Source organism: Vespula vulgaris, chromosome 10, assembly GCF_905475345.1.
Source record: "Vespula vulgaris chromosome 10, iyVesVulg1.1, whole genome shotgun sequence".
NCBI lineage: Eukaryota > Metazoa > Arthropoda > Insecta > Hymenoptera > Vespidae > Vespula > Vespula vulgaris.
In genome coordinates, this window is record NC_066595.1 from 5,876,741 (window position 1) to 5,901,542 (window position 24,802).

General features: G+C 32.9%; 1 protein-coding gene across 7 annotated transcripts in view; it reads left to right on the forward strand.

The window, feature by feature from the left end:
- LOC127067060 (putative polypeptide N-acetylgalactosaminyltransferase 9) overlaps positions 1-24,802 on the forward strand; it is a 170,466-nt gene that overhangs the window by 85,864 nt on the left and 59,800 nt on the right. For 4 of the 7 annotated variants that reach the window (XM_051001561.1, XM_051001554.1, XM_051001558.1 and 1 more), the window contains one exon: positions 13,833-13,928. The gene's annotated coding sequence lies outside the window, so the exon portion shown is untranslated. Of the gene's footprint in view, positions 1-13,832; positions 13,929-15,751; positions 16,017-20,065; positions 20,263-24,802 lie in introns of those variants that run through there. The other 3 variants (XM_051001555.1, XM_051001559.1, XM_051001560.1) reach the window with 2 other exon arrangements.

Below are 24,802 nucleotides of genomic sequence, written 5' to 3' on the forward strand. Positions count from 1 at the left end.
GCACGGCAAGAATTTGCTAATTGAAGTTGGGCTGGCATGCTTTCTAAGCCGGGATGAAATTACATTCGTGGAACGGTCGAAAAGAGAGGAAAACCATGAGGGTAAGAGGTACAGAAACCAAGAGAGACAAAGAGAGGGAGAGAGAGAAAGAGAAAGAGAAAGAGAGAGAGAGAATGGTAGCAAAGGTATGGTTCTTATTAGAGGATACCATCTGGCACCACTTATTGTGCTGTGATTCATTCCGGAATATTGCGACTTAAATCCTATATTTAAATGAGATATAACAAAAGAAAATTTCAATAAAATGTGATATTTGGTACATCGTTATTAGCCGATCGATTGCTCGATATTGTTATTCTTGTATTCGGCAATGAGTTTTTAACAAGCCTTTGCATAATGTAAACGATCTATGTAATTATCGTTTAAAATTATAATTTAAGAGGAATATATTATTTTTCATGTTTTTTCTTTCCTTTTCTTTCTTTTTTTTTTTTAAATTTTGCCGAAGTTTGCCCAAAGGGGAAGTTTTCTCTAAATACAGTTTGGATATTATCTAATTAATTTGTATAGTCCATTCGATCGAGAAAAATTTCAAAATAAAATGTGCGTGACCATTCGATAATCGAATAGTTCGCGATATAATAAAAATTGTTTTCTTTTTTTCAATTTTTTGATAAATATGATTCAACGACGAAAGAATTTATTTACTAAGGCGTGAATAATTATATCGTAAGTGTTTGTACATAGGGAGAATGTCATCGTCGTTTCCTATGCCATGTCGGATTGGTCGGAATGGTCGAACTATCGATTTCAAAGGGTACGCGCGAACTCGACTAACTTCAGAAGCGTAGGTGCGTTTATGCGATGTCCCTTCGGCATGTTGAGCGTGAAGATGCCAGCGGTCTCACGCAAACATGTCCTCTACCGCCTGAAATTAGGCGAGCAGCTCACGTTGCGGCTGTTCTTGGATCGTCCGACAACGGCTTAATTAATTTCACTCTGATCTCATTGCTCATAAATGGGGATCTTGTTATCGTTATATACGCATCAGTTATCTTGTTCGAACAGAAAATATTTATTCGATTAATTTATCGCGTATTGTATATCCTATTCGTGAAAGAAGGAGAACATATTTTCTTCTTTTCTTTTCTTTCCTTTCTTTTCTTTTCTTTTTTTTTGGATAATTCATAGAAAGAAAGAAGTAATTATTAACAAAATTGATCAGATTCGTCAAATTTTTAATAAAAATAATTAAGATCGTAAATCTAATTTTTGTCTATATCTCCTTTTATATATTTTAAATGATCGATAGATTTAAAAATGAATTATGATTATTAAAAGATCTCTACCGTCGTTGACACGCCCGTGATGTATGATTTCAGATATATCTATTTCGTCTGTAATTGGTTTCAGACTTGACTAAGGTTTTAATGAATTATTTAAAAATATATTCGATTCGTCTATGTTGTTAAAGACACGTACTATCTTTTTTATTCGTTTTATCTCAAAATTTTCATCGCGTATCTCCGTACACGTTCGTTATACGTGCATCCCCATACATATATAAATACATGCATATATACATACATATTCGAGATAAAATCTGATAAAAGTCAACGTCACCTAACGATGCATTTTACACGAGGGACGTTTTCGAGATTACATCAAGTTTTCATTTTCGTTTTCGTTCCATGAACGATGAGTTACCTCAAAATTAGGTGACATCAAATTTATATCGCTACATTTCCCATTTATTCTTATTGCAAATTATTTTCAAAGTCTTTTAATATGCTAAATGCTCGATTTATTCTCTCAAGAGTAAATGTGCAAATTAACTTCTCCGATTTGTTGCAAAAACAGATGTATTTATTAAATCGGATAAATCTGACAAGAGAGAAAAGAGAAGAAATAGATGCGTGTAAATATATATAGTAGAGAAATCGGTATAAATTTAAATAGGGACAAGTTGATATAGTAATTTTACATTGTATATGCATAACTCGATTACAAGACATTTGATGTTTATTTATCTTAACATGCATCTAAATATCTATCGTAATAGAGCACGTACGTCTATGTACGCTAACGTTAGTAGTTGTTATTCAATCGATTTTATTTTTATTGAGCAAAAGTAAATATTCGTGTTGATTTTTGAATCCGTATGGAGATGTTACTTAAAATTTTATATCTTGGATTAGTTTGATTTCTTATTGAGTTATTATAAAACAAGATAAATAGTTATGTGTCTTTGTTTATGTATTCTATATTTTTTTGTGGAGATATTTTCATACAATGATTTTCTTTGAAGTAGATTGATGAAGTAGCACACATAATGAAAATGAATCAATATTAATTTGTCTTCGATCATTCGTAAAATCTCAGCGCGATTAAAATATCTTGTATGAAATGGATTCAAATAAAATACAACGAAGATATTTCTAATTATATTGCATTATCTCATAAACGATTCATAATAGCAAGTTTTTATTTTAATATCTTAATTGCAAATGATCGCTCGTGTGTAAACATACTAAAAAAGAAAAAAAAAAAACAAAACGAAAATTACAAGTAACCATTAAAAAAAATTATATTGCTCGATAACTCCATAAGATCGCGAGTAAAAAAGAAAATATTTACATGCACTTTGCAATTGACTCCGAGCAAATGTCTTTTAATAAACTGTCTTGCAATTTCAGTGTTATAATCAACAAGACTGAAATAACATATTTTGAATAATAAAAATAGTTATTAACAATCGTATCAAAATATTTTATTTATTCAACATAGTGTCTCATAGTATTATCAATTTGTCCTGTAATGGTCAATGTAATCGATAAATTTTAATTTCATCAAATAAACATTTTCTGATGTATTTTATATGCATTTTATTATGATACGTAAAGACAACGGGCCAAGGTATATTTTTTATTATCTAGTTAATTCAAATAAAAATTACAAAAATGATATAACTCAAATTGGAAAACGTATTAATATTTCTCGGTCTTTTTTATACAAATTATATAAATTTTCTTATACATTCCGATTTTTTTTTTGACTATCCGTGTGATTTTTTGATAAACGAGTCATTCCTTCATGGCTTTTAATTATTAATATGGAAGAAACGGATGAAAATAAATTATGCATTTATAACCCCATTTTCCTAATAACTTTGCAATTTTACTTACTTGAAATATGGCATGTTATATGAATTTTTTAGCCTCCACAAACCCTTTTCGTAATTTCATTTAGAACGTATAGCAACCCATTCAGCAAAATTTTTAAGCGAGATCTTCTTTTCACTTTTCTCTTTCTATGCCAATTATTTCAGCGCAATATAACTCGCGGAATTCTCGTGAAGCAGCAGTATGCGTTTTCATATGCATCAGATTCTGTTATCTCTCGTTTTCAAAAAGAATTTGAATTTGGCCAATGAATTCGAAATGGATTCGATATTTTTTAATTTGATCTATTCGATTTTAAAACAAAGATCGTTTGTTCAAATCAAAGAGATGTATAATTTATTTGATAAGATGAATATCTAATTGACAGTAATTCTACTTGTTACGTACCCTATTACATCAAAATTTTACCATCTCATCGTTTATAATTAATCGTTAATTCATCGTTAAAATTAGCAGACTCATCAAACTCGTTACCACTCGTTTCTGTTTCTACCTTCTGTTCTCCATTTTTAAATTAGGAAACCTCTAAGTATTTAACGATAAGTAAATTCATCGATGGATCGCCGAATCATAACGTTTACAATAAGAATATATTTCATTAGAGTCAATATATTCCTTCATCAATCATACAGTTTATCTAATTGTGATTCTCGTTAATAAGAAATAATTTTTCAAAGGTACGAACTTGCGTTTCTTTTTTCCTTCTTTTGTTTTCTTTCTTTTCTCCCCCCCCCCCCATGAAAGTATTGCAATTTACTTAATATTACCTATTAATCTCTATCTATAAAAGTAAAAATCCGCAAGGTATGAAAAAGGTTAACCGTCTCGTGCACATGGCATTTCGTATAAACACGGAGTATGATTAAAGGGTAGATAGAGATACTTTAAGCCACCGCAGTGCATGTATAAAGCACGATGGATGACGATAATAACTCTAACGTAACACGTCAAATCGGGAAATTAGTATTCGATTAGGTCACGTTCAACGTGGTCGATAATTGGCCGAGCCAAATTGTTTGTTCGACGATCTCGAGTCCTCATTGACGGAGCTTGTATTTAACACCCCTGTAGAGAATGAGAGAGAGAGAGAGAGAGAGAGAGAGAGAGAGAGAGAGAGAGAGAGAGAGAGAGAGAGAGAGAGAGAGAGAGAGAGAGAGAGAGAGAGAGAGAGAGCGAGGGAGAGAGGGGGGGGGGAGGGAGAGAGAGAGAGAGAGAATCATCTGCTTTTGATCGATTGTTTAAAGCTCACGTAAGTTTAAATGGCCTATTTCAATTCTGTACGAAATATTCGAACGCGTACAATACCCATTGAGAGGAGAGATCGTTGTTGCAATCAATCGTTAACAATCTAACAGAAAGTACGGTTAAGTGTGTCGGACGTTGATTAACTATGTTCTATTTGATTTCCACGTGAAACGGAACTGACGTTTCTACGTTACTGGAGACTTGACGTTTTTTTTCGACCGTTCGTAAACTCGAATACGAGACAACTACTAGTAATTCGAAATAAGCACTAATATTTTCTTTTTTTCATCGCTACGTATGTATCTATGTCTGATAAAATAAACATGCTCTTCATTTCTTTTTTCTTTTTTTTTTAGCATCGGTAAGAAAAAAAAAATAAAAAGTTGAAATCTTGCAAGAATTTCGTTTCCTCCGATGTAAGAGGTGTTCGAGTGCGTTCACCTCTCTCTTTCTCTCTCTCTCTTTCTCTCTTTCTTTCTCTCTCTTTCTTGTACGATAAAATCAAAGCAAAATCCACATCGAAGAGCAATGACGCATTCAAGCAAGAAGCCCTTGCGAGATCGATATTTCGATATTTCCAACGGAACGAAACCGGCGAGCTTTTTTGTCGATACTATCTTTCTATCCTCTACCTCAAACCGTCAACCCTCCTCCGCCTCCTCCTCCTCCCCCCTTCCACCCCTTCCATTCGTTTCACGTCTTTTCGACTACGCGTTTCTACTCGAGGCAATCGTCCTTTCGAACGACTGAACTTCTCATGACACGCATCTATCCTCATTGAATGGCGAAGATCGTAAATCGTCATTCTATCGATGCCCGGCACGAGAAAAATGAAAGAGAGAAAGAGAGAGAGAGAACTATTGAACGTGGTAAAACTATTCCATCTATTTATAGTAGTACTATTTTTCTTCATTGGAATGAATATTTAGTCAATTTTTTTTTTTTTTTAAATACACGCTTTTATTTTTCCTTCCAGCCCGTTTGTTCGATCGTCGGCTTTAACTCTTTGTTTTTCTTGTCCTTTTTTCTTCTTCCTTATTTTATTTCATTTCATTTTATTTCATTTTTTTTTTTCGTATGTATGTGTAATACATTCCGGTATTATTTCGTATGAAGATAATTTAGTCAGATAATGATAATAGGAAGTATCGATTGACTCTAGTGAAATATCGAAAAATTATACTCGATCTAATTACCCACACGTTTTTATCTTATCTCGTTTGAACAAAATTTCGTCGATTATATTGAAACTATTAAACATGTAAAACTATTTGTTTCGATTAAAAAAAAAAAAAAGGAACGTTATCGATACTACAATTGATATTTACAACTGTTATAGTACTTAGAACGAATCTAGAAAATTAGTCAGACTTTTCATTTTCGCGTGTGTTTGTGTGTATGTAAATGTACGCGTATGTATATATACATGGTGTTAGACACTTGGACGAAGCTTTATCGTCGTTGGTACCTTGGACTTTTGTGGCCATCGACCCGGTCATTCCCTCGACTCCTACGTTTCACTTCTTATCTTTCTTCTTCGTGCGTGCGACACGGAAGAAGATCCCGAACGATAAAGCTCGCTGTAACTGCCACTAACGATTACATCCGCCGATCGATCGTTACCACTTAAATGACAACGACATCGATGCTAAGCATCGATCGGTTAAACTCTTATTGGATATTATAATTTACGACATCTCATTCTGTTTTTTGATTTTGAAACGTTAATTTTTAATAAAAAACACTCTTTATCATTTTCGACTCTGTGAGAAAATGATCGAGTATAATTGAGTTTTGTTTTGAGAAATGAACAGAGGATAATGATCGACGTGGAAAAATTTCTTATCGTTTCCGTAATGATTATTTATAATTTATACGTCAGTATCTAATCATAGGACCGATAAGGATAGCGATTAATCATTTAAACTTCCTGTCAATCTGGGTCTCCATTCATTATTAGAAAATTTGGATTCTCAGATAAATGTCTGTATGATATATATATATAACATAAACTATTTTAAAGATTTTTGTAATAATATTTCTGTTCGTAGAATTTCTTCATCAAATAATAATTATTTTTCTTTGACTTTCTTTGATTTTCTTTCTTTTTTATATTTTTAACATTAGATTTAACAACGATCAAAATAAAGGATAATTATTATTATTGTTATTATTATTGTTCATCAATTATTTCGATTAGGGAAATGAATAAATAATTCAAATAATAATTTAAAGACAAATAGAATTCTATTTCTAATACTAATACTAATACTAATACTAATTCTAATTCTATAACTCAAACTGATAAGAGCTTGGAATTCGATGGTTGATGTAACACTCCGAACGTTTTCGTTTCTCTTGTGAATCCAAATATTCGATTTCCATTCTCTTGTCATATATTCGCGTGTATCTTTCGAAATGCTCATTGCCACGGAATAATCCTGCAGGAAGATATGCTCGACTCGCTATAGAGAATGCGAATGCGATTTGGTAATAGGCTACGAATGGGAAGTGGGATAGTCGATATCTTGGTTAAAATCGATATGCTGCTCACGTTGACTCGTTATAATCCGCTTTGCTGATAGAATGATGGAAAATCGGTTATTAATAGGCGTAAAATAATACTTTTTAGGATATCGAACGAAAGAAATTTCATTTTATCGTTTAATCGTATTTTTTGTCAGAAATATCATCGAAAAGTCTTCATTTTATTTATAACTCTGTTTTACTAGATTACCGTTTCTAACTAGATAGATTTATTTCTAGCTTCTTGAAAAAAGAAAAAGAAAAAAAAAAGTAAAAAGAAGTCAAAGGCAAAGCTCGTAAGCGAATTGAATGGAATGGTGGGATCAGACGATTTTTGAAAAACGGATAAACATGGTTCGAAGACGATCGGTGATCTGTTATTGTAAGTTAAAAAAGTAGAAAAAGAGTGTCAAAGAGAAAAAGAGAGAGAGGGAGATAGAGAAAAAGGGAGAGACATTCGAGGCGAAAAGAAACGATCGATAGAGGAAATAGGTAATTTTTCTTTCTCTCTTATCACTCTGTCGAAGTCATACTGGACATGGGCAAACACATCGTTTGGATCAACCAAATGTGTACTTCAGTAGTGACATTATTTTCTTCGCTACCCTTACGTTATCCCTACGTTATCCCTACGGAAGCTCAATAGATGCATGCACAGCAACTTTTTTTTTTTCCTAATACCCCTTTTACCTCTCTTTTCTCTTTGATAAAAATTGCTTTCGCCGTTCTTATTTCTTCGCAAAAAAAAAAAAAAAAAAAAAAAACCAAAGAGAGTTTCTTATCTATGTGCTGCTTCTCCTATTTTTTTTACTTTCTCTTTTTTTTCTTTTCTTCTTCCTCTCTCTCTCTCTTTTTTTTTTTAAAGCTAAAAGCGTTTTTAAAGGAACATACATATGGAATTATCACTTCGTGTTGTTCCATCGAAAGAAATGATTTCCCTTCGACGCGGAACGTCATAAAAATTCAGATTTTGCTGTTAACCATCTAGGTAGAATCGTTACGATGGAAACGAAACGTTTGGAAAGGAAAGATCGTTTCGCAAGTGATGTTCTCGCGTTGATTACGCTAATAAATGTCGAACAATGATCAACGATGTATGCCGTTTTAAGATACGTACGTGGAACGTTAGTAGAGATATTTTCAAACAAAATACGTAGTTACATTTTTATACTTTTTCTATTTTACAAATATATACAAAACCGTAATCGAGGAATCATAGTTCGCATGATTAATTGTATTCTCTAATGAATCAATTGAATAATATGAATATCAAATTGAATGAAACAAGTAATAATTCTATCTAGTATAATCATTAATGATTAATCGTTAATTAAATTATCCAGCACTTTTGGTAGACATTTTATATTAATGAAACGATCAAATTTATACGACGATTGAGAGGAATAATATTATGACGATGCGAAGTGTTGAGTTTAAAGCATCGTAGAGCTTTGCACTTCGCGCACCTGCTTATGGTACTCAAAACGATATCTGCCGAGCGTTTATGCGCTCCATATCGACTTTTCTCTCTTTTCTTTGTCTTCTTCGCCTTCTCCTCCTCCTCCTCCTCCTCTTCCTCCTCCTCCTTCTTCTTTTCATCCTAACACCTTTTTCATTGTTATACTCTTACTCGTAAATATTTGCACTCGACGTGCTTCGCATTTTCGCCGAGGTCGTTTTATATATCGCTTCAAGTAGATTCCAGTCGGGCGTAATTTATCCCCTCAACCTCCTCCCATACCCCCTATCTCCAACCCCCATCCTTTTCTCTCTCTTTCTCTCTCTTTCTCTCTATCTCTCTCTCTCTTCGTTTGTCGCAAGCTCGACCGTTAAGAACACGAAATCCAGTTAATCCGTACAAGCGGATACACTACTCGAATTATCTCGCCCGGTTCGTGTCGCCTCTTCCTTTTACCTTCTCTTCCTTCACGGTCTTTTCTTTCGTATCCTTATATAAACCATTACTTAGAGAAGAAAGTAAGACAGCGGGTGCCTTTTGCTCTCTTTTTTCCTCCCCCTTTTGTTTTTCTTTCTTTTTTTGCTTTTGTTTGATCTTTTTTTATTTTTTATTTTTTATTTTTTATTTATTTATTCATTTATTATTTATTTATTTATTTATTTATTTCTTATACAATCCGTCTATTGAGGGGATGATAAAAGTCGATTGGGATTGTTAACAGAATATTTTGATCGATCGTGAAAGAACGTCGTTCAAGTTTCTTTTTCTTTTTCTACATTTGTTCGTTTAAATAAGAATAAAATAATATAATATAGCTATGAGCTTAAGAGAATAATTTCGGAGAAAAGTATAAAGTAACCGAGAAAGATTTTGAATATTTATTTAATCTCCTTCGTCGAACTTTCGGTTCCTTCTTTTTTTCTCTCAGTTAAGATCAAAAGTTTTAAATGAACAATTCAATAGTGGCTTCTTCTGCGAGAGATCTGTATGTTTTGTTAATGGTTCGATTAGGGTTAGAAACTTCTTAGGAATGAACGAAAAGAGGAGAAACGAAGATAAGTAGAGAAAGAGAGGAAGAGAAAGAGAGACAGATTGAGAGTAGTGAAGTGAAGTAAAGTGAAGTGTACTCAAGAAGTAAAGGACGAACTCTACTCGTATATCTTCTTTCTACTTATGATCCTCCAAAATCTGATATATTTGTGTACGTGCGTGCGAGGTATGATTCTGTCTGTGTATGTGTGTATATATATATGTAAAGAAAGGTAAGAGAGGAGAGAACTTAAGTTTTCAATAAATTATGTACGATCGTACTATACTTCAAAGTACTTGATGACATAGCTTATCACGTATTCAAGGCACAAGCTTTTTTTATATATTAATTATAACATTAACCGGTAATTTAGTAATTTTTAGCATAATTTCGAATGGTTCTTAGTATTAATAAGGTCTTGGAAAGTATTACGAGCGATTCGATCGAGAAATTAATTTTTGAGATAACAACGAGTAATGTTCTTAATTACTTCTGTTAATCTTGTTTTTCTTCTGTTAGATCTATCGTTTTTCTCGATTTACACTGGTTTTCCAACTTTACATTTCTTTCCACGCCTTTGAAAGGAAAAGAAAAAAGAAATAGAAAAAGAGATGAAAAGAACAGAACAGAAAAGAAAAGAAAAGAGAAAGGGAAAACAAAAATCGACCGTGTCACACCGTTAGTACGAACCGGTCTGTTCTGGGTTTCGTCTGATACCAAAGTACAGCATCTTCTCGAGGTGCTCTTAAAGGCATCAATTTGCGAAGGACAAGTGTGTGACGGTGACAAATTGCTGGGATCGTACTGGAAATTGCCGTCCGTGAACCGAGTTGTTAGCCGATCGTTGATGAAAAACCTGTTCTCTGCAAGGGGAAAATGAATTCTTATTCTTTTTGTTTGTATGATTACCTTCGTATTCTTTCATCCACTTGGAATTTTTGTTTAGTAAAAAAAGAAAAGAAAAGAAAAGAAAATTGACGAACTACGAAATCGATCGCTTTGAAAATAAAAGTCTCATTTCGTATTTTAAACATTGAATTTACTTTTATGATTTTTGTCTACGTTTAATTTTGTTTTTCTTCATTTCTTTCTTTCTTCTTATCTTCTTATCTTCCTTCCTTTCTTTTTTCTTTTTTATTTTTTATGAGGATGGAAGCCTTCATGAAATAAGTTTCGCGTGCGAGAGTTTTTAAACGGGCCCGGAGGCTATGACGATAAAAATTCACCCACTCGGTGTACTTTTTCTTTACTCTTAGGGTGCAAGTCGTTGGAAGGAAGTGAGAGAAAGAGACGAAGAGAAAGAAAGAGAGAAAGAGAAAGGAAGAAAGAAAGAGAAAGGAGATGCGGGAAAATGGTAGGAGAAATTCCTAGGGGATTTAGGGAAACGCAAAAGTTTGCTCGGGCAATGCGCCGTTAAATTAAATTACAGCGAAATGGTTGCTACGAATTTTCCTACCGGCGAGGCAGGAAACTCGGAAAAGCGTGCTGTATACCGTATCGTGCCATCCGTTCGTGACTTTCAACGAATAATAAGCTTTTTATAAGAATCGTCAATAATTTATTACGAATCGATCTCCTCCTACTTTCTTCACGATCTTTTGAAAACGTAAACGTTTTACTCTGTTCACTTTTTATCTCGTATAAATAGATTCTTCAATGATGTACGAATGCAGCACATAAATTCTGACCTTAGAAATTTTCCATGAAGTACTGCTGGAGAATCAAAGATTCAAACACTCTAGGCTAGCATTCTGTTTATACAACCGTAAATCGCGGTTTCACACTCGAAAGGGTAGATGCCTGCAAAGGCATTAGCAAAGCAAAGCATAGGATATCATTAGGGTGGATTTAGAAGTACGTAAATGGATATATATATATATAAATGTATATATATATACATTCCATTGTTTTCATAAAAAAAAATTGAAAAATGATAATTTCTATTTTCCTCTCTTTAACCCAGTCCACCCTTAACGATTTGAACGATTTTAGGGGACTTGGAAAGCCTTTTCATTTTGTTTTCTACTCGAATGCTGGTGATTCTTTTTAACATTAGCTACTACCACCTTCGGCCGATGAGGATTACGAGAATAAGAAGACAGTACTGTCGTATTTTACGAAATCCTCCTTCCTTCTCAATGAGCTACCAACCCTCATTCTTTTGCACTCCATTTATACTTCCTAGCAACCACTTGCTTGTATTACGAAAGCTCGGTGCTATTACTTACCAGTACATTAACATAGTACATCGTTAGCATTCTCTCGGATCTCGCGTTTGCAGTTCGGTGAGTACGAGAAAATCGCAGTTTATATCTTTGCTCCTCGTATTTTGCTTCGTCGCATCGAAAGAAAAGGTACTTTCTCGGAAGAGAAACGGAAGAAGAAACGGGATTGAAAGGAGATTGGCTCGCAATGTTGGATTATCCAAGGAGTGATTGAAACAACGGGGTAGTCCCACTTATTTCCATCTCTTTCTATGATCTTATCTTTTTTTCTTTATTTTTTTCTTTTTGTAAATCCAAGAAACCTTTATAAGCTACGCTACTACGTTCCAGACACTTTTCATATATACGTACTTTATTTTTCTTTTCTCTTTTTCTTTCTTTCTTTTTTTTTTTTTAAAGGTTTTAAAGAACATCAGTTCCGGTATGATTGAGAAATCTTAACGGTAGGATAATCGATAAGGGAAAAGAAGCTATTTCTGTTTCCCTTCTTTTGTATACGTTTCATTCATTCCCGTGGTATTCTTCGAACGAAATGATTTATAAATTAAAGGGGAAAAAAATACAAAGTAGAAGATAGAAAAAGAAAAAGATAGAGAGAGAAAGAGAGATAGAAAGAAAGAAAATATCATGAATCTGTCATTTCAGTTCTCTAGCGCTATCTGATCTTTGCTCCTGTAGATTACTTGTTCTTATTGTTAGTCCTTTAAAGAGAATCGTAGTAGGATCTCGCATCACGGATACGTAGAAAGAGGTCAGAGAGGAACGTGAAGCTTGTATTCTTAGGTTATTAATCTTACCTCGTTTACCGTTGTCCCAGCAAAACGTTTACTGCAGTTGCAAAAAGCATCACGTTTCCTTCTCAACGCGAGAAGATAAACAAGGATTTTTCGCTCGACCGCCCTTCAAGAGTAAATAAAGTAGTTCCTGGAAAAAGTCGACTTTTGTATGTATATATGTATGTATGTATGTATGCAGGCATGTATGCAGGCATGTACATATGTATATATGTACGTTTGATCACACTTGAGAAGAGTAAACATCTCCGATATGGATTTACTTACTAGAAACTTGGTATCCTTTTAACATTATTTTATTCGTATTATTATACGTAATCCAAAATAGTTACATATTGTGTGTTACGAATATCTTAAAACACATCAACGACTCTATCATTTCCGTCAAACCGTTTACTTTTAATGAAAAATTCATTTACCGAGATTTTTCTTTCCTTTTCGTTTCGTAATTTGCAGTACTATCACAAGAGATATCGCAAGAGTAGCCGCGTTTATCGTCGTTGCGTGCAAGGAAATCTGAAGAGAGATCTGAAGGATAATTTGACGGCTCGTTTCAATGTTATTTGCATCCAAGTCCATTAGAAAAAGATTTCTTCGAATTAAACCATAAAACTGGATTCAATTCAATTATTATTCTTTTCTATTTTTTTTTTTTTTATATCTATAGATACCTCGTAGGTGATACATCGTAGGTTCTAATTGGATTCGTGTAATTGTATCATTTACAATTTTCTTTAGTCTTGAGATATCGATTTCCATTAATAAAGAAATAATAATAATAATAATAATAATAAAAAATAAAGTATTATATCTTGATAATAACATCCTCTGCAAAATTACACATTACGTTTGTCTCTCGAAACCTCTAGCAATTTTTATTCGAACACATTCGTTTATAAAATCAAAAGGATTGAAATTATTTGGTAATATCATTTTAAATCAGACAATCTGTACATACAAATTTATATTCAATAATAATAAGATAATTGATGATATACGATTTAGGTCAGTTTCATAGGATCGATCGATCGATCGATCGATCGATGCAATTTATAAAACATGATTTTAACATAGAATCAATCCAAAGTACGTAATTCTACTGTATACACATCAATCGCTAATCGATCCTCTTCATATTTTATTTATTAGTTAATTCCCAATATACGTTGTTATTGTTAATCTCATTATGATATTGCAACGACTTAGAACGTTTATTCATTGATCGAAATAACAATTAATGTTATTTTTAAGAAATACATACGCACATCCATAGATACATTCATTTCTTTCTCTTTCACTACGTATAATTATCGTTAAAATGTTCTGTATTGTTGATGGAGAGCATTAACCTCCTCATTGATTTGATTTCAGGTCCATCCGGAGAGAAGCGATCCGTACTCTTCTCCGATAATTCGCTGTTCGCATTGCCAATATCATTGAGCCCAAGTACTCTGGAATGTTAACGAGGTAAAGCACGTTCCTGTCTCTTCCTATCTCTTGTATGTATACAGAGAAACAGAAAGAGACAGAGCGAGAGAGAGTGTGTGCGCACGCGAGAGAGAAAGAGAGAGATAGAGAGAGAGAGAGAGAGAGAGAGAGAGAGAGAAAGAGAGATATAATCATGCGTAGGATCCTGAATGGGTCTCGAGGTTTTGATAACGAAACTCTAACGAGGGTATTAATGTTCACGAAAGAAAACTGTTTTAATAAGTCCGCGACGTAATGAAAACCATTCATATAAAAGTTTTCCGCGGTTGATGACGCTTTAATTGAACGACGCTTCCCGTAAGGCAGATCTTCATTTGGGTTTATATCTCTTCTTCTCGTTTGTATATTCTCTCTCTCTCTTGACTTTCTCCTCTCTCTTTTTCTTTCTCTTTCTCTTTCTCTCTCTCTTTCTTTCTCTCTCTCTCTCTCTCTCTGTCTTTTATTTATCTTTCTCTTTCCTCCTCTTGCTAAAGCGCAACATCGTAACAAGACGTTAGAGATTATTCTCGAGTCCGCCATTTTGAAGTCGCAAGAATAATATCGAATTATTCTATTTGAAATATTGAATAATATTCGAAATCTCTCTATTTGAAATTCATCAAAGAAAGTAAAACCTTCATTTTGTTGAAAAAAATTCTTTTACGTTCATATTCGATTTTTTATTATGTTTGGATGAATTTTATTTATCGATATTAAACGTTAGAATCGAATCTTTTTAGAGTAATGATAGTAGATCATGTTTTAGAAGAAACAATTGTGAATCTAATGATATGTTCATTTAAAATTAACTCAAAGGAAATAAATCATTGGAATGATTTTTTTTTTTTTAAATGGTTAAAAGAGTAAAGATTTTTCTTTCTTTAGGTTTATTTTATTAGCTTCGTAGAATAGATCGGGTCATACGAAGAAATATGATAACGATCAATAGATTGAAAATTCTCATGGCTGTTTTCGCAAACAGACACTTCGCTCTCATTTCTCCGTCCATTTTTATGCGTCCTCTTCGTCTCGTAACCATCTGCGTTCGTCACGACAGCTGGCAGATTCATTAATTTTTCATCGACTTTTCTATCATATACATTCTTCACATACCTGGGATAATTTGAAAATAGTGAAATAAACGATATTTGTTAAATCGAAAGATCAATAACCTACGATATCCTCTATATAGATTTTCATTTTGCATTATGTTTCATCGGTACCTTATCGTGTATTTATCATCGATTATATTTGTAATTACTTTAACGAATAACAATAATTAATATTCTGTTTAGATATTCCTGTTAAGATATATCTATGAATTTTGTATATCTATTTACAAAATGAAATTACAAATTTAACTGGATATCATATAAGTATGCAGGAAAAAAAGTCTAAATTAATTAAATTATCTTAATAATGTTAGTAATTAATTAATGAAACATTCCTATGAATATGCATGATAAATTCTAAAATCTAGATGTGCGCTAATTAGCTCGGTCAGATGTAGATGAAAAAACAAAACAAAACTTTCGTCATTTTATCCAAAAAACATATTTGTTTTATATTTATATATTATTTTTATTTATATATTATTTATACTTGTTATATTTATTATGATATTATATTACGGTATATGGTTGTGTTACGATTTTTAGATATGCTATCTATTTTTATTTTACTTTTTTTTTTATCTCCAACGTGTTCTTGATATTCATGCTAAAACATTAAAAGTATCTATTTACTTACATCGATGAATTTGTACAAGTTGCGTATTATCAGATCAGTAAGTCAACAACAAAAGATAAGGAGATAGGTTCGTTTAATTGCTAAAGAGAATTTTTTCTCGTAGCATTGTACAGTTTAAATAGAAGTCGTTCTGAAATAACAGTTGTAAGTCTCCGTCAAATTTTCATTAATTAAAGTTTAACTGAAGAAAGAAAGAAATAAGAAAAAAAGAAAAAAAAGTGTATATAAGGCAAGTGTTTTGGTGTAGTTTTTCGTAAGTAAGTTTGCGAAGAAACTTTTGAAGAAACGAGTGATTCCTCACGACTATGAATTCTATATTTAAATCGTCCAACTGTTAAGGTAATTAAAAAAAATATTTCCTTCGTTTTTTATTTTAGTTATCTTTTTTTTATTTTTTTGATTTGCTTAATGCACTTTCTCTACCACATCAAAGAGATATTGGAATTTGTTAAATATTGAAATAAACGGTGATTTTGGAAGTTGATCGACTGGCAATATCGTGAAAAGGTAAAAAAAATAAAACCCGAGAAACTCCGCTTTTATAGATGATAATATGATTGAAATTTCTCATAGACATTTACGATTTATTTTCTATCGAGAAATTAAATTTTCTGATAAATATATAAAATATTAATTTAACAAATCGAAAATTAACCAATAGCATAGATCTCTTTTGCGATTTTTTTTATAAGAGTATTTGTAACGTCTTAGTCACTTGATTGAATAATAGTAAAGATACTGTATCGATTTCATTACGAAAAAATAACGTTGCGGTGAATTTAAAACGAGATATGTAACTAATTCAGAAAAAAATGTAAAACGAGATCGGAATAGATAGAAGTATCATCTATTTAATATATCTAATGCATAAGACGAACTTTCTCTCTTTGCAATTATTTATTTCATTATATTTTTATAAAAGATGAGATTAGAATAATTTAAGGAACAAAAAAAAAAGAAAGAAAGGAAATATGAATTTAATTATAATAGATGACGAAGAAATACATAACGTCAGTTTTATACAAATCATATTTTAAATTGATAATTCAATCTCTTACCTTATAAGAAAGTTCAACTCATGTAATTTTTCTCTCTGATACATTTGTATAAAATGATTTCTACAAAATTGCTTTGAATAAATCATCTCGAGTATAGAAAGGAAAAAAAAAAACCATATAAACGTCTAATGATAATGCATATGATCTCTACAAAATTGCTTTTGAATAAATGATTTCGGTGAAAAGCAGAAGAAAAAAAAAGAAATAAAAAAGACAGAAAAGAAACGAATGAGATTACAAAAAAGTCGAGTATCTAGATAATGAAGATGTATTTGGCGTCGTATACACAATCATTGATAAAGAAACATATACCTATAACTAAATTTAGAATTGAGCTGATTTATTCAAGTTTACTTATATAAATCATAAATTTCGTATATCGGTTGATAATTAAAAACTTAAAAGCAAACGTTATGGATAATATTTAATCCTAACATATTTTTCTAACGAAAAATTTATATTTATTGTATTTATTATAACCATTGTTTATGCTCGTCAAAGATTTCCAATAACGTTTCTTCTTTTTTTTTTTACATGTCAAACATCAACAATTTTAGTAGATACATCGTTGTTATTTCAAAACAAAACAAAATACATACATACATATATACATATACATATACATACACACACATATATATATGCAATTTTGTTTATGTGAAAATAAATTCATAACTTTTAATACGTCGTATTTAAAGTTAAATCCATTAAAGTCTTCTTTAAAAATGAAAATTAAGCTTGAGCGGGAGAGTCGTATTAGTCGCGTTAAAAGGAACCAAAGAAAGCGTCGGACGCTTTTTGAATTATGAAAGCGGACACACCTATATCGCATTCGTGAAAACGTTTTCTCTCATTTTGCAAATGGCTTCCGGAGTCTTTAATAGTACGCTCGGGAGACAGGACAATGTAGCCAGCGGCATGTAAGTCCTGTGGAAAGGATCCACGTCTCTCAACAGCCACGTTTCTTTCATTTCTCGATCCACGTCACTCGCACTGCACGAGACAAATTCTTTTTCTTCTCTCTCTTTCTCTCTCTCTCTCTCTGTCTCTGTCTCTTTATATATATATATTTTCTCGTACTCCTTTTCCCCCATGCTCAGTTCCCACCGCGTGTTCTCGTCACCGTGTTTTCTTTCGCGGTAGTTACTCTTCGTTTTTAGCTTTACTTCTTACTTAACGAAAATTTAAGTGTTTCGCACGTTGCCTAACAAGTTTTTCTCTTTTCCCTTAATAATGTCGTTTATAAAAAAGAATACCATTTCGCTATTTTAACGTTTACTTTAAGTCGGTCCCTTTTGCTCGCAATGGACAAAAAGTGAAGTGATGAAGTGGATAGAATAACAGTATAAAATTATTCTTTGATCCTTTATCATGCGTATCACTTTTTTTTCCTTTTCCGATGGAGGAACTTGTTTTATATTATAATTGAAGATATTCAAGAATACAACGTGAAAACGACAAAATGGATATTCGGATTTATTATAGAAGGGTCATAGAGGGAAAACGTTAATATCTCTGCGAGTACGGTTGAATATATAATTTAATTTGTCACGTTCAAGAAAGTTTCAACTTCCATTTTTCTTCGTTTTCAAACACGAAAGGAAAAATTGTATGGGGAGTGTAGGCTTGTGTATATAGTTGGGAGCTACGTAAAAATGCATAACACTCGTGCTTTTGTCGTAATTTTATTGTTATTCCGTTAGAAAAGAAATTTTCCATGGAACTAATTCCAAGTTTAATATGAAACGAAGGACGGTTTCAAATAAGCCTTTGAAAATTTTCAAGCAAACGTTACAGGATAGAGAACTCTTTCGTTTACGTACGAAATATATTTTTCATTTAATTACCAATAATTCGCTTCGCAAAATATTTTATTAAATTTTACGACGAAATTATTTATTATACTACCGTGTATTATCGTACGTTTCAAAGGAAGCATTTAAAAGATAACGAATAATCCTTTGAGAATTAATTCTTTTCATCAATTTTTTTTCCCATATTTTTTTTGTAGACAAGTTTTATTTTTATACGTATCAGGATAATTTTTATAAACTAACAAAACGATATAATGCGAAGTAAACGTATATAATATAAGAAAAAATTAACTTATACAAAAAAATTATCATTACACAAGAAGAACGCAAAAAAATTATTTTAAACCGATAAAAATGCGTATCAACTTGTTGCATATCCTTTGAATATTGTATCACTGGCATACGTATTCGTATAAAGAAGTAGGAACGGATTTGTCCTTTACCCATTAACATTGATACACAATAAACGAGGATACACACACACATTTAAGAGTTTCTAGGGAATGTTTTAACGACTAAGAAAAAGAGAGACGAAAAGAAAGAGGTAAAGAGAAAGAGACAACAACGACGATGAGGAGGACGACGACGACGACGATGACGACGACGTTGGTATCGATGGGGTTTCTTTTTTTCTTTTATTGTGTGAAAACACGAGGCTCAGCCTGAAGGTACTTACACGTGTGCTTAGCCCCGTGTAAACGTTAGATCCTTCCTCTTTTCTTGGTTTTTACCCCTCGTAGAAACGTCAGCGTAACAATGGTCGCCGAGTATAACGCTGTTCTCTTCTCTCTCCGCGTTCTCTCGCACGGACGCGCTTTATACGTCTCTACGTGGAGAGATGTACACCAACGTCCGAGATACCGAGTATTCCTTAGAGCTCGGAATTCAGTCTCGACGTATCTGTCATGTCAACGTTTATTTTCGCGATCTTACACTCTCCTCTTTATCTTTCTTTATCTCTTTTTCTATTTCTTTCTCTCTCTCTTTCTTTCTTTCTTTCTTTCTTTCTTTCTTTCTCTCTTTCTTTCTTTCTTTCTTTCTTTCATTCTTTCTTTCCTTCTTTCCTTCTTTCTTCTTCCTGTCTTTCTCTCTCTGTCTTTTGTTCCTTTCAACAAACTCGAGCATATCGCTCTTTTTCTATACGAGCAAGTAATCCGAAATGTCGCGTGAACTTTCCTATCTTGGAATCGACGTTCGAGTCGACAAAAATTAGGCTCGAGATAAGAAAAGGCGTTCTTTATTCCGGCGTTCTTTCAATAGATTCCGTATGGTTCGTCTTGAATCGTAGAAGAAATCTGTGATTTTATGTGGAAGAATGAAACGGAAAGATGAAAACTTCTCTTGTTATTCGTTATATATTTCTTTCTCTTCTTACCTTCTTCACCCCTCTCCCCTCTCTTTCTCTCTCCCTTTCTTTATATATATATTTTTTTGGTTTCCATTTGAGGAAAAGAAGAGAATGTTCATAAAGTCTTTGTTGATATCGCGAGTTATTAATATTTCGCGATTTACATAGAGAGACCTTCCTTCCATTCGAAGAGTGGGAGAGAAACGGACGACGTTGGAGAACAAATCGCAAAGTGGAACATCCGGGTGAGCATTCAGTCCCGAGTGTAGTTGGCGAAACTACAATGGCCGAGTTTCGTAGAAGCGACTTTGTTAACGGACGGCCATCTCTCGCTCCAACGCCGCTCTGTCTCGCGTCGTTTTAACGTAAGTGTTACGAGTAATTCGATGGTCAGTCAAGTCAGTGGAAAATTAATCGAGATATCATGCAATAAACGTCAGACAATATTTGTATTATTCGATATAAACGATTATGAAGGATCTTTTCTTTTCTTTTTCTTTTCTTTTCTCTTTTCTTTTGTTCTTCTTTCTTTTTGCTTTTTTCTTTTCTCTTACGTTTCTTTTTTTTTTCGTTGTTTTTTTCTTTCTTTTTTGTTCGTTAAAAGTTGACGTTATCGATCGTATAATTAAAATAATAAATAATTTATAACGATAATAATTATTATTCGATTCATAAATATGATACGCATTGGGAAATATTGGAAAATAATGTAATTTAAACGAATATTCAAAGAGAAAAATATTTCTGTCACAGACAAAATAATAAATATCAAATACCGAGCAAGATTATTTATCTAACGAAGAAATGTTCGTTCGAAACCCGTCGAATATAATGGGAAATATAGAAAAATAATTAGCGGAGAAAATAAATAAATAAATAAAAAAAAAAACAAAAAAAAAGAAACAAGATGTGGAACAAGCCTGGAGAACACATAGATCATACTTTCCGACACTGGAATCATTTCAAGAAGTTTAGTTGTAAAAAAACTGCATGTTCCCACTTACAAATTTCTCGACTATAAAAAATAATGCGGCATAGAACACGTGGAATAAAAAATATATTCGTCCCTTTATATTTCTCCATAAAAAGAGACCAGTTATAAGAAAAGAAAAAAAAAACCAAGAAAAAAGAGAGAGAGAGAGAGAGAGAGAGAAGGGAAAGAAGAGAAAAGAAAAAGAAGAAAAGAAAAGGATAATAACACTAATAATATAATGATATAATCCATTCGTTCTTTTTATTTGTATATAATGTTAGTAATAATGTTGAATAATTTTGTTGGAAAGAAGTTAGTTCCAATGGCTTCTCGTTTCATTCGTAAAACGAATTTGAAACCGATTCCGAAGCCTTATCCAAGGAACTTCTTCGAGCGTAAATGTAGGAGAAAGAGGAAGGTTTCGAAAGTAGTAGACGATATCAATCGACATGGCCGGAGGATATATGTACGCGAACACACACTCACGATTGATATTCGCCGATCTTTCCTCGCGTTTCCGCATAGAGAACTCTCCGTGAGCCGGTTCTTCGTGCCGTGCCGTGCCGTGGCGAACTTTGTGAATCCGATTTGAACTTCCAATCACGTTTGTGTCTGCCACGGTCTCGTGAGTAATCAGAAAGGTTTTACTCTCGTCTCCCTTGACGCATCACCTACGCTTCGTTTCTCTTTCTCTCTCTCTCTCTCTCTCTTTGTCTCTACCTCTCCCTTTTTATCTCTATCTCTGTCTCTCTGTCTTGGTGATAACTTTCTATTCTATTAGTTCTAATCCTTTCTCTTTCTATTCTTCCAAATAGATATTTAGATAATATCAAAGAATTTTCTTCTTTAAACATATACTTGGATAAAGAATTCCAATAAGAAATATAGAGTAAATATTTATTATGATCCGTACAATTACGATCTGTATCTCTTTATTTCTCGGTTATAAGATGATCGATAAAAGTTTGAGAGAATTGTTTTTTTTTGTTTTTTTGTTTTTTTTTTTTTTTTTAATAATATTAATCCTGCAATTTAATTTGCACGAATACGTCTATGAGATTTTGTACTTAGGTGTCTGATCTCGACACGTGAGAATAGTTTTGACTCGAGGGATTGAATTAATTAGTTTTCGTATGTATTCTTTGGGTAATTAATTAAAATTTCTTTTTTTCTCTTTTTTTTTTCTTCTTTTCTCTTTTTAGATAAGAATTTTATTTATTTATACAAATACAATATTTCCTTGAATAACTTCAATATATAAGATAAGATAAGTTTTATATATATATATATATAATGAAAAGAAAAAGAGGACAAAAGTGATAGACAATTTACAACAAACTGACGCTTGAATCTTATCGTATATTACACGAATAAAATTCAACTTCGGTCTAGTTTACAACGAGAGACTATCTCTCGTAAAGGATGTAATCTCCGAATGAGGACCGTTCAAGGTGTTATCTCGAACAGGTCATCTCTTCGGCCGTGCAATTCCTACGACCAATTTCGCCGGTTATTACGATCGCCGAAACATTATCTCCCCAGTGTTAATTGGATCACTACAATAAACATAGCGTGTAAGTTCTAGAAACCTTGTTTATCTCACCCTCTCTGTCTCTCTCTCTCTCTCTCCCTCTCCCGATAAGTGTCTTGGTTATCAGACTATAGAACATGCTGCTTATACTTATCAGTAAAATCTTTTCCTACTTAACAAGATTAAAGATAGAATGTTTAATTGACTTCTTAGTTTTGATTATTTCAACTTAATGTTTAATTGACATCTATATCTTATATTTATATAATATATATATATATATATATAAAAATCTCTCTCTTTCTATATTCATTCTGTATTTATTTTTTATTAGTTTAATATGTATATATTCTTCTTATCGAATATTTAATATTATACATTTATATTTATTAATATTTGAATATGATGATAATGATGATTGATGTATTGATGCTACGATGATTCGTATTTTAATTTTTTCTTTACTTCGTTATCGTATAAGAGCTTGTTGAGACTCATAAAACTAAATTATCTCTCTCTTTTTCTCACTTTCTCTCTGTATCTTTCTCTCACTTTCTCTCTTCATCTTTTTCTCTCTTTGTTGAAATATAGTTCTATAATTAAGGTCAAACTTTATTTCGTTTAATCATATAGTTTCGATCTGATTAATATTAAATCTGGTATGTTCGTATATCTGTCTATCTATCTATCTATTTATCTATCTATCTCTATCTATCTATCTATCTATCTATCAATCTATCCATTTAAATCTCTACGTATTCGAAATGTTCCTGCAATTTATTTTCCGCATACGAAATTATCGTCACGTTTTTCTCGAGAAAAGTCATATCCAGTTTGAAGAGCCGTGAAATCGAGCGCGAATCGCGCCACAGGCATGAATTTGATTAGTCGTCCGAGCTCGCGCTTTCTAGTCCGAGGTGCCGTTTAAACCCTTCCGGGTACAAGTTTCTACGAGCCGCACAATCCCCTACAACGTGCGCGTGTCGCGTTAGAAAGGGGTGTGTGAGTAGAGCTAGCCAACTGGGGCTAGTTTGCGGACTGTGTCGGTGACCTGCAGGACAACCCATTTACCTGCCCATTTACTTGTTCACCTTCGAAGTTCGCTAATTTCCTCTCTCTCTCTCTCCCTCTTTCCTTCTCCCTCTCCCTCTCCCTCTCCCTCTCCCTCTTTCCCTCTTTCCTTCTCTCTCTCTCCCTCTTTCCTTCTCTCTCTCTCTCTCCTTCTCTCTCTATGTCTCTCTTTTTCTAGCTTTCTCTCTTTAATAGTTATGAGAGATATTATACGATTCTTTATTAATGCTTAATGGTCACTGGTTAACATTGCTAGTCGCAAAATACTTTGAAGTTTCACGTTTAAAATTCCTTCGTAATACTGGCGATATTAGAATTTTTAATAAGAAAGAAGATTATATTTTCTCTTTCTCTTTCTTTCTCTCTCTCTCTCTCTCTCTCTCTCTCTCTTTCTCTTTCCTCACTCCATAAGAAAAGAAATAAAAAGAAAATTCGTGCCCAAAAAAATTGATGAGGTAATTGCGAGGCAATTTTTTTCCTGTGAAATTTTATATCTTCTCATCTGTATACGTAGACGATGTCGTTGTTAAAGAGAATAGAAAGAAAAATAAGAGAGAAACTTACTCGGTTTATGCGAGTGAAAAACGTCTTCGCGTTCTCGCGGAAAACGAGACATGGAGGCGAGAAGAGAAAGAAAGAAAGAAAGAAAGAAAGAGGAGAGGAGAGGAGGGAGAAGAGAAAGAGGAGAGTAAGAAGGCGAGTTTCGAGAGAAGGTGAGGTAAGTCTCTGTAGTCACGTAACGACGTTTCGTCGGGGTCACACGGTGGCCTCTCGACCTCCACTGAGGAAGCGAAGCCCCGCTGGGAGAAGTAGGTGTTAACTTTAAACTCGAACGTTCGTTTACCGATCGAAAAAAGGAAGGACATTTTTTTTTTTATTGTGTTTTCTTTTTTTTTATTTATTTTTTAATTTTTCCAAATTATTTTTAGTCTCACTCGAAACTCGTCTCGAACGTTAATTGGAATGTATAATTATCGGGGATTATATATATTTTTTTCTTTTTTTTATCTTTCGATAAGAAACGAAAGTGATGTTTCCTTGGCGGAAAAACGTTTATCCGATAGGATGGAAAAGCGAATAATAGAGCGTCCAAGTACCGTAAGGGTTGGATAGGTACTTATTTGGCGACGTTCCAAGGACATACGGTACGCTCGAACGGAATGTCCATTACTCCATTAGCGGGTCACCCTGTTAACTCTTTATGGCTGCTCTACTATATGAGCCTAGTGCTTTCCATCGTTGGAAGCGAAACTTAATGCTTCGTATTTCGTATCTCGGATTACCGTAAAATCGTTTCGATGTCTATTCAGTTGGTTGAAGGGAAATATAT